This window comes from Mustela nivalis, assembly GCF_964662115.1.
Source record: "Mustela nivalis genome assembly, chromosome: 9".
Taxonomy (NCBI): Eukaryota; Metazoa; Chordata; class Mammalia; order Carnivora; family Mustelidae; genus Mustela; species Mustela nivalis.
The window spans coordinates 62,153,538-62,164,752 of record NC_139028.1 but is presented as its reverse complement, the minus strand read 5'-3'; the positions used below and the strand labels follow the sequence as shown (position 1 = coordinate 62,164,752).

The 11,215-nt window shown below is 49.9% G+C and overlaps 1 pseudogene across 1 annotated transcript; it reads right to left on the bottom strand.

The window, feature by feature from the left end:
- Positions 1–8,236: 8,236 nt before the first annotated feature.
- Positions 8,237–11,106, bottom strand: LOC309840280 (olfactory receptor 2AT4-like; annotated as a pseudogene). Its single transcript has 2 exons — positions 11,031–11,106; positions 8,237–9,207 (listed from the first exon to the last, which is right to left on the bottom strand). The product of its transcript is annotated as an olfactory receptor 2AT4-like (transcript).
- Positions 11,107–11,215: the final 109 nt, after the last annotated feature.

The following is an 11,215-nucleotide window of genomic DNA, read 5'->3' as shown; positions in this document are numbered from 1 at the left end:
CCTGCCTCCCTGGCCAGAAGCACACACAGTCCTCGGGAGTCCTCTGCTCTTCGCTTTCCATACTCAAGCCCCGCAGAAATTGGATGGATCTATGCCCTCATAGACTCTCTGGAAACTGTAGAACACAGTTGAAAGAGTATGGGCTTTAAGGTTAGACAGACCTGGGTTGAAATCCTGCCTCTTTTACTGGCGATGTGACTTTGGACAACTCTCTTAATTTACCCAAGGATTAATTTCCTAATGTACAAAATGGGGATAATAACCTATTTTGAAGACTTGTTTTGAGGATTAGAAACACTGATGTAAATCCTTACCCAGTGCCTGTCTGGTCCTAACACTTGCTGGTAGTACTCATCATAACGACAGAGATTATTATTTCTGGATTCATGTTATTGCTCTAATCCAGGGCCTCATCTTCTCTCTTGTGGACCACTGATGGCATCAACCTCCTCCCAGAGCTCCTTGCCTTCATTCTCCATCACCACTCCAAATCTGCTTTTGTGGCAGTAGGGGGAGAGATTTTTCGAAAATGCAGATCTGGGGGGTCCTAAGTGGCTCAGTCCATTAAGCATCTGCCTTCAACTCAGGCCATGATCACAAGGTCCTAGAATCGAACCCCGCATTGGGCTCCCTGCTCAGTGGGGAGCCTGCTTTTCCCTCTCCCTCTGCCCCTCTTCCTGCTTGTGCTCTCTCTCTCCCTATCTGTCAAATAAATAAAATATTTTATTTTTAAAGATTTTATTTATTTATTTGACAGAGAGAGATCACAAGTAGAGAGGCAGGCAGAGAGAGAGAGAGAAGCAGGCTCCCTGCTGAGCAGAGAGCCCGTTGCGGGGCTCGATCCTAGGACCCTGAGATCATGACCTGAGCCGAAAGCAGCAGCTTAACCCACTGAGCCACCCAGGTGCCCCATAAATAAAATATTTTAAAATAAAATAAAATGCAGATCAGATCAGACAGTTACTTGCTTAAAACTCTTCTCTCCCCCATTCTGTCTGATCTGTGTCCCAGCCACACTCACAGGTCTCAGAGCACGTTACTCACTCAGTTCCCATGGCCTCTGCCTGAAGGTTTCCTTTCCCACGCTTCCATCATTCCCTGCCTGACTCGTCCTCCCTCTTCATGTCCAGAGCCAACACCTGCCACCCCTCCAAGGGTGTTGTCTATATACTTGGAATTGACTGGAGGGCAGGGGCCAGGTCTGACTCAGCTCTATGACCCCTGCTTGCCTGCGTAGGGCTTGGCATAAAGAAAGGCCTCACAGAATGTCTTCAGACACTTGCCCAAGGCTTGCCTAGGCTTGGACCATGGTTCCTGGTCTTCCTGTCCAGGACTCTTTTCACCACACAGGTCACTCTGTTCCAGCAGAGAGCAGAAGCCCAGAGCTGGTGGCTTGGGTGGTGTCTCCCCCTGCGACGGCAGCAGCTGACCTGGGGACATCACACACACTCATCTCAGTGCTGCACTCGATAAGTGGGGGAAGGATAAAATTATCTACTGCCCACGTCCTATATCTCCCCATCCGACATGGAGGAGAGATAAAAAATGAACGGCACAAAATCCAATCTTCCTTGGCGCAGAGGCTGGGAGAGGTGGCGGTGGCAGGGGGAGGGCGGCGGCCCAAGTGGCAGCTCCTCGCACAGCGCATCTCATATTTATTGGCTCGTAATTGAAGGCAGCCTGGAGATGTCGCAGCACTAGCCCCTGGCAAGACAGATGGGGGCACAATGCCGGCTAAGGGAGGACGACAGGATGCAGACATGCTCACGTGATGGCAGCCATGGAGGGGAGGCCAGAGAAGGGGAGGCGGCTAGTGGGCAGCTGCACCGGCCCTGGGAGTCCCTTCCACGAGAGGTCAAGGTCCCACTTCTACCATCTACTTGTGGTGACCTTGAGTCAGACTCTTCCTCCTCCAGGCCCATCATTTCAGCCTTCTGCGTCTCATTACCAGGGGATAGGAGAGCCATACCGGGATTTGGGGGAAATCCAGGCTACCAACTCCCTGTGTGGCTTTAGGTGAATCTCTGGACCCCTGAGATTTGTGCCTTCTCCTAGTAAAGATGAGAGGATGCTTCTGTCTTCCGTGTGAAGGCTCGGGGGGTTGGGGTGATCTATAAGCAACCGAGTCCTGCATTTTAGCAACATCACTAGAAGGTTCCCTGTTGGGGAAAGCAACGAAACAGGAAATGTTGCCAAATAGTAAGAATCTGCTTTGGCTCCCATTGGCTCATGGAAATAATCCAAATTTCCAGGCTTGGCATTCAGGCTCTAACTCTGGGTTTTGTTTTGTTTTCTTTTTTTGTTTCGGTATCACTGTGGGGAAAGAGTTTGAGACTGGGGGCCAGGAGGCCTGGGAACAGTCTTACCACTATCTGGCTATGTGACCTTCAGCAGGGCTCTGACCGGCTCCCGGTCTCATTTTCCCTGTCGGTAAGATTTCTCTATGTGATCTATGAGGTAATTAAGGTCTCCGAGTCCAGGGCCAGTCAGTGACTAAGGCCTGTCATGGATCCCTCCAAGTGTCCCAGTCCTCCCCTCCCCCCTCCTATAAGGGCTACTACCTCCCTTCAGTACTTATCTTTTTCTCCGGGACCAACCCAGGGGCCTTCTGGCTGGTGTCCCGGCCTGAACCTTGGCATAAAGGTTCTCTGCCCACCCTTCTCCACACTCCGGTCACGTGACCCACCTAAAGCATGTATTGGACCCTGTGCCAAACCCTCCTTCATCTTCCTTGACATTGAAGATGCTAGGTGATCTGGCCCAGTCTTGTCCTCTGTGCCTCGCCTATCTGCACGTTTCAGGCTGGTCTCCTCACTTGTCTCCTCAGTGCCTTTGCTCAAACTATTCTCCTAGACCTCCCGCCTGCCCTCTCTTCAGTTCTGACACAGGATCTTCCCAAACTGGTCCCTGCTCTAGCCTCTCCAGAAGCTTCTGGAGTTCCGAGCCCCACAGAGGGCCTGTTCCCCCAGAGTCCCCACAGCCTCAAGTATGAATGATGTCACCTCTTCTCCCTCCTGCAGCTGATGACCAGAAATGTCTGAGCTACAGGGGTCCCAGAAGTGACCTCCTCTAGTCCCCCATTGTATGGATGGGGAAATGGGAGGCCCAGAGAGGGGCGGTGGCCACATGGCAAGTCAGTGTAGAGCCAGGGGTGGGTCTCCTCCGGTGCCTGCTCTCTGGAGTGGGGGACTCAGGGCTGGAGCAGAACTGCAGGAGAGACAGAGAAAGGGGATTGGGCAAAAGGGACCTCCTGGCCACCGTGCCTCTCCTCTAGTGGTTAGGTGAGCTCAGCCAGAGAGACTCAAGGATGGGGAGAGGCTTCTACGGACTGAGTTCCCATCCTTACTGGGCCCCTTGCTGGTTCTGTCATATCAGGGATTGTAGGTCTCAGTGCTTTAGCTGACTAAGGCACAGGGTAGGATAGGATTTGCCCACATGCCCCAGAATGTTAGGTCTGACCAAGCCTGACACCAGAAACCAAGACCCTAGGAGCCCACCCAGCCTGCCACATTCCTACTCTGGGGCACGTGGAGGGGGTGGTGAGCACCTGGACACTGGAAGGCGCCCAGCTCCCTCCCTGGCTGTCCCAACATCATTTCCATCTCTGGACAAGACTTTTCTCTAACCAGTGGGAACCACCCATTCAGTGGAACGAGCTCCTCGGCTGGGTGCCAGGGACACTTGGTCCCTGCCCTCGCAGCTCACAGGCCTGGAGATCGGGGACAGGGATCCTTTAGGGGAAAGAAGATGAGGCTAAATCATCGTGGTGGTGGGTGGAGATGGATTGGGAGGGTGCCCGAGAGGGGGTGTTGGCAAGAGTACCTGTGCTGTCAGGATCCTGGGTGCCCAGGGGTGACGGTAGCCAGACCTGAGCTAGGATGCCAAGTATGTGTCTCAGACCCACAGGGGCCTGCAGAGGACTGAGTCCTGATCAGAAAGCTAGCCCCTGCCAGGGAAAGGGCCAGGAGAGCCTTCCCCGTCTCTCTCCATATTTCAGTGAATCATTGAATTCTCAGGGCTAAAGTCACTGCTTAGGATGAAAGGCTGTTTTATGCGGGTGGGCTCAACATGATGGTCACATTAAGTGGTGCCATGAGGGAGATTTTCCAGGTGTGAGGTTATTAGTTTCCTAGATGTAATTTCATAGGAGGAATATGGCCAAAATGGACCCTCATCAATCTTGCAGCTGAAGCAGCCTGTTTAAGACACCCAATCGCATGTTACCCCCATAGCATGTCTTTCAGTGACACTGCAGTCCCCATGTTCATCCCACAGATCATCAGAGAACACTGGGGGGCCAGGCTCAGGCTCTGGGAAGCCACAGTTCCCCGCCTGCATCTTCTTTCATTTTTATAGTTTCATTCTTACATTCATTCTTTAATGCACCTAGGGTTTATTTTGGAATATGATAAAAGGTGAAGCTTTAAAATGATTTTCCTCAGGGTGCCTGGGTGGCTCAGTTGGTTAAGCATCTGCCTTTGGCTCAGTTCATGGTCCCAGGGTCCTGGAATTAAGCCCCGCTGGAATCGGGCTCCCTGTTCAGAGTGAAGCCTGTTTCTCCCTCTCCCTCTGCCTGCCTTTCTGCTTACTTGTGATCTCTCTCTCTCTCTCTCTCTCTCTCTCTCTGTGAAATAAATAAATAAAGTCTTTAAAAATAAAATAATTTGTGAATTGCGATCTACGTCAGAATTTTCCGGAGTGGTTCAATAGCGTACTGGCCCCACAAGATCCTCGGAGTCAAAAGGTCTGTTGTGAGAAAGTCTAGGAACTGCTGCATCCTCAATGACCTTCTCAGAGATTCCCAGTGGATACGGACCTAGTAAAGGCTCTAAGGAGTCTTGCATCTAAGGAAAGCTTTAGGTCTTCTTCCATAATTTTCTTTAACTGCAGAAGCCATTTTTTAGTTACAGTTACAAACACAATGCAGAGCATCATCCACCTTGGAGTAAAGATGATAATAGAGCAGAATGAAGACTGAGGCCTCCTCTGCCTTGGATGCAGCTTCTGCTTGCTTATGGATCGGGGGTCATGGCCAGAAAACACGCACACAACCAGCTCTGCTCCAGGCCCTCAGCACTAAGGGCTCTGCCAGGAGCCACACACCATGGGTGCCCCACAGAGGGCGAAGTGGCCTGTCTAGCACTGGGCTAAGACTTCACTGAGGAGCATTTGCTCTGAGCCTTGTAGGATGAGCAGGAGTGTGTGATGGAAACAGATGTGATGAGGGCAGGACCTCCTGAGTCTGGCAGAGACCCAGACCCTGTCTCCAGAGCCATGGGATGGAAAGAGCTGTATAAACAGAGATGCTCGTAGGGAGCCAGGTGAGAGTGCAAGTGCCTATGACATGGGGCACAGTGGGTGTGGACATGAAGCCAGAACAGGGGCTGGGAAGAGGCCCAAGCATTCACCTTCTAAGTTCAGGGTCTGCTTTGATGAGGCAGGGCCTCCTGGGGCCTCATTACGGTAGTTGGCACAGGCCACATATATGATCCCCTCTGAAGCCTCTGTTTCCTCAGGGAGTCTATGAAGTTCCTTTCCTGTCTGGAACAAGTAACTAGGGAGTTGGAGTGGAGCGAGGGGAGAATGTGGGGAACCGAATTCCTAGGGATTAATTAGGGCCCTTCAACTAGAACGGTTTCCCCGCTGGAGGCCAATTAGGGCAACTGGAAGCTTGGAAGAGGAAAGGGAGGTACGTGTGTATGGGCTGGAGGCAGGCCCATCTGTCCTGTGCTGAGCTGCGTCCCTCTTGGGGAGAGCAGGTCTCAGAGGCAAACTGTCCACTTACAGGAAAAATACAAGTGCACATAACCACAGAAGAGTTTTCATCCTCTAACTCTGTGTGAGGTCTTTCATTGTTATCACAAGAACCACCCTCCCCTGGGTAGCACTGTCCTACACTGAGCCTTCACTAGGGGCCATACCCTAGGCCAGGCCTTTGCATTCAGCAGCCACCAGCAATGCCAGAGCATTTCAATTTTTCCACGTCCCCACCGACCCTTGCTATTTTCCGCGTGTGTGTGTTTCTTAACAACGCCCATCCTAATTTGTGCGAAGTGGTTTCTCATTTTAGTTCTGATTTGCCTTCTCCCAATAACTAATGTTGTTGAGTGTCTTTCCATGTGCTTTTTTGCTATTTGTATATCTTCTTGGAGAAATGTCTATTTAATTCCTTTGCCCACCTTTCAATTTTTCTGTTGTGAAGTTGTAGGAGTTCTTTATATATTCTGGATATTAATCCCTTGTCAGGTGTATGCTTTGCAAATATTTTTTCCCATTCTGGGGATCAGTTTTCCCTTTCTTGATAGTGTCCTGTGATGCAAAAAGGTTGAAACTATTGTTTTAACCAGGAGATATGCATTGACTGTGCCTCGTGGTGGGTGAGGCTGCAGGCGGGAAACGTTATTATCGTTATCATTGTTGCTGCTATTATTTCAGGCCTGCTTCTGAAAAATGTTTAGGAGAGGGACCCAGTGAGTGGGGTGGAACCAGCCTGGGATTCCGTAGCACCATAATCCGCTGTGGTTCGGTCAATGTTCCTTCTAGAAGGGGAACTGAAGATGAAAAGATGTCATGAGGCTCTGACAGACACGCAGGAAACCACAGCCCTGAACTGAATCTGAAACTGGTACCAGAAAAGAATTTGCACAAGACAGAACTTCAGTAGTAATGTGGTGTTACTCGTGGAGTTGTTTATCGGGTGGTAGTGGAGTAAAGAGAAAAAAAATCCCTTCCATGTCCCTAGGTTAGATTCTAAGAGCTTATGGAGCTCAGAGGCAAGGCAACTTACTAAGTTGTCTTTTTTTAGACCTTGAGGATTGTGGTCCCTTGGAGGTCTAGAGACCAATTTCAAGGACTAAGGCAAGTGCTGCAGAGTGCATGTGATATAGATAGAAGAGCATGAGTCCAGATTTCAGTTGCTCAGGGGCAACAAGACTGAGAGCCTTGCTGCCATTCTGCTTCCAGAAACCCTTTCTGACCACACCAGGATTGGTGAGACCGTGGAACACGGAGTCTGGGAACAAATCCTCCCCTTGGCTGAGCTGCAACACCGGTTGAACTCCCAGCTACCTTGGGTTTTATGCAACAGGAAAATGGTTAAAGTTAGCTCCATGAGTGGCAGAACATTGAACCCTGGAAACTGGAATGAGAGTATCTGTGATGAGCCAGAGATGAGGTTCTGTCACCTGGGTCCCCCAGATACTTTCACTGCATGGTCTGTCTGTCCCTGCGTGGACAAGCTGGACAGGTCTTCAAGAGACAATCTGGCATGGCGGGGGTGGAGAATAAGCAGCCCGGCTGGGCTGCTAGGGCCAGAAAGAGGAAAAAGAGAAAGAGTAGAGGTTGTAGACACAACACAGTAACCGTAAAGGGAGACTTCTCTACTTAGCTCCCCATTGTTGTGGAATGGCTGGGAAATAAAAGAACTGTAAGGCTTCGATGCCCACACAGGTTTGGGAAGGAACGTCCCTTACCTAAGCAGAAGCTAGAGGAAGGGTCTGCTCTACTTTTATGACACGAGTGTCTAGAAACCAGAGGAAAATTTCCCATGTGACTGGTGTTATAGTATTTGTTGTGGCAGTGAGTTTTCAGGCAACAAGGACCTAGAGGGTGGCAATGTCAGACTTTTTCCTGGAAGGGGATTTCTGACTTGCTACCACAGCAGAAAAGGGCAAGGCTGATTCACACTATCTGTTGGCAATCCTGGGGACATCTAGAAATACGGGAAGAAGAGACACAAGGGGAAAGATGGAATTTCTTGCTAGTCAAAGGCTTGAAGTCTCTGAGATTCAAAATTCTTTGAACTAATGGAATTGTGATCACAATTATCTTCATAGTCTTGTGAGATTTGGGATTCATAACTTAAAAATTGAATAGAAAAATCCTTTATGTTTTATCTATGAATTAAGAAAAGGTAGGTGCCTAGGTGGCTCAGTGGTTAAGCAGCTGCCTTTGGCTCAGTTCATGATCCCAGGGTCCTGGGCTCGAGCCTCACATCAGACTCCTTGCTCAGCGGGAAGCCTGCTTCTCCCACTCCCTCTGCTTGTGTTCCCTCTCACTGTGTCTCTCTCTCTGTCAAATGAAAAAATAAAATCTTAAAAAAAAGGAAAGAAACTCATTATTTTATTATAAGGGAGGAGAAACACTTAGGGCTGTTTTTTGAGATTTTTGTTCTACCCGGCTATCTGAATTTTCCACTTTTCCCTCTATTGTTATTAGCATTTGTGAGTAGGTAAAGTTACACCTGTGAATCAGGGTTCCTCACATTCTTTGGGTCCTGGAGACTTGTCGTTTCGGTGATGGCTGCTTTGACATCCTTGTTCCTTAGGGCATAGATGAGAGGGTTGAGGACAGGGGTGAGAAGAACACACACCACATTGGCCATGATGTGGGAGTTGAGGGGCAGGTCGGCCCTGTAGGCCACAGAGGATACTATGGCAGTGCATAGGTAGTAGGTACCAACCACCAAGAGGTGGGAGCAGCAGGTGGAAAAGGCTTTTGAGTGTCCTTCTTGGGAGATTATGCAAATGTGCCCATATCCTGGCACCAAAGCCAGGATATGGGCACAGGAGAGAAGCACCAGGAGAAGGGGCAGGAAGGACACCTCCATGGTGATGCAGAAGCCCATGAGGGTCTCGGACTTGGTGTCAGAGCAGGAGTTCTGGACCATAGCCAGGTGGTCACAGAAGCAGCGAGAGATGTGAGCTGTGTTGCCAAAGGCCAAGCGGGAAGTCTGCACCCCGGTGGGGATGTGTGGGAGAAGGACAGTGAGCCAGGCTCAGGCTGCCCGGGTGGCATCGGTGTGGGGGTCATGAGGACAGGGTATAGTCCAGGGGGCGGCAGATAGCCACATAGCGGTCATAGGCACAGCCACCAGTATGAAGTCTTCTGAGCAGGAGAAGCTGGGGAAGAGGTGAATCTGCAGGAAGCAGGCGGGGAAACTGAGGAAGCGGTCCTCAAGCAAGAGGAGGGATGGCATCTTAGGGACAGTGGTCGTGGTGCAGAGGATGTCCAGGGCTGAGAGACTGATCAGAAAGAAGTCCATGGGCTTATGGAGGCTGGGCTCTGCCACCACAGCCACTGGGATGAGCAGATAGAGCAGGAGAAAGACAAAGAAGATAGGAAGAAAGAGGGATGTAGGCAGAGAGGGAATGCCCACCAGGTAGAAGATGGCTAAGGACTCCTCTGATCTATTACAGGCTATGGTCTCTGTGGTGGGTTACTATGGATGCCCAGGAAGTAGGGAGTGGAAACGTCCGGGGACAAATCATATCTGGAAATCAGAACAATCAATGCTTCTGGAATGATAATTTTGTGATTATCACTGAATAATTAAGGTTACCCTCTTTTCTTTTATAATCAAGTATGGGAAAGTGTCTACAATATGCAACCATGTGTCACATGCTGGGTATAGAGTAAATACTTGAACAAGACAGTCTCTAACTTCATGGACATGTTTCTAGTGGAAAAAAGAGACATTAAGCAACGAATCACATATTAATTATAGTTGTGTTACGTGTTATGGAAGGATTCTGTTGTCTCTGGGTGTGAGGCTCTTTGTCAGGTTACAGTGAAGGGAAACGCTCTTGATGGGAAGAATCATTCCTGATTGGAGTCAGAACCGATGGTGGCTTCTCCCACAATTGGCAGCAAAAAAGAATCCAAGACAGCATCTGTGTGACTCCATAGGACATAGGTATCTTCTGTAGCTTCAGGCTGGCTGCCGTGGCTCAGTGGGGGGCTTCTGTTTAACCATTGCATGACCGCTACCCAGCAGGCCCCTGGCGTCTGGGCACAAGTTGTCATGGGACCTGGGGGGCATTGACCATAGAGAGAAACTGGCTTGCAGTAGCTGCTCAAAGGTGAAAGAACCCCTCTCGGAGGAACCGGAAGGGATTCTGGGTTTTCAACCCACAGATCTGTGGGTTTGAGAAGGGAAATACTGATTTGCTCTCCCTGTTGGATTTGTCCCTTGGACGAAGGGCCCTGAGAAATCTATATAGATATCGGTATTCCTGTCTCACTAATTCCGGTGACTCCATGAGCAGTGTCCCCGTGATTTTCCTGGAGTCACCTCCAATTTCTCTCTCTTCTCACAACACCTCTGTGTGGAAGACCAACAATGTAAAAACTGGAAAAAACATTTTTATTTTCAAATGCAACAATTTTCTCCCCAAAGACCAGAGAGTAAGCATAGAAAGGGCAGAGGGTTGGGGCATCTGGGAGACTCAGTTGGTTAAGCGTCTGACACTTGATGGTGATCTCAGGGTCGTGGGATTGAGCCCCGTGTTGAGCTCCATGCTCAGGGAGGAGTCGGCTTGAAGATTCTCTTCCTCTTCCCCTCCCCCAGCCTCTCTGTCTCTCTCAAATACATAAACAAATATTTTTTAAAAAGAAAGAAAGAAAGGGACTTTCTCAGCTGCCACAGGCAACCTGCAGGGCCCCCAACCAGAGCTCAGGCCTTCGTTTTCCAAAAACAGGCTCTTTCTTCTATGTCATGTTTCCTGGAGGATCCAGAAGCTCAAGTTTCCAGGAAAGAAACTTGAGGAGAAAATACTAGGACAAAGATTTTCTGTTTCCCTTTCCATTTTTTTTTTCCGTTGATAACATCAGAGACATCTATATTTCATATTTCTTTCTGAGTCTCCCTCTGGCGAGTGCTGAAACAAGACATGGTATCTGCCAATTCAAGTTCCTTTGAAATCTTCCAGAAGTCAGACCCAAGGACCTTGCCCAAGAGAGAAAGTCCTCTGTCCTAAATTGAGAGGCTTATCCCTTACTCTCCGAACCCCACCCTGGACGTTGGGCCTCTGGGATTTTCTCACACCTGAAAGAATGTGACTGCATGGCATGGGCATTTCTGTGCTCAGAGAGGGAGTTGAGGCCAACAGTCCCGGGTGAGGCAGAATAGGACATCGGGAGGCAGAAACGCCAAGGGTCAACGCCAAAGGGGTCCTCAGGGGTCACTGAGTCCAGCAGTTTTCTCTTCCCTCCTCTGCTTGGCTGCTTTGCAATCCCATCCAGAGGCGCACCTTGTCCAGATCTGTCCAGGTCTAAGGTCCCACAGCCCGTGTATCCGCCGCCGGCCTGGATCCTAGTTGCCTCCATCTTGTGCACCCAATCTCTCTTTCTCATCCCTGGTCCTGGTTTATAGGCCCTGGCCTCTCTGCCTCGTTTTCCCACCCCAGCATTCTCTGTCTGTCATGGGGCACTTTAT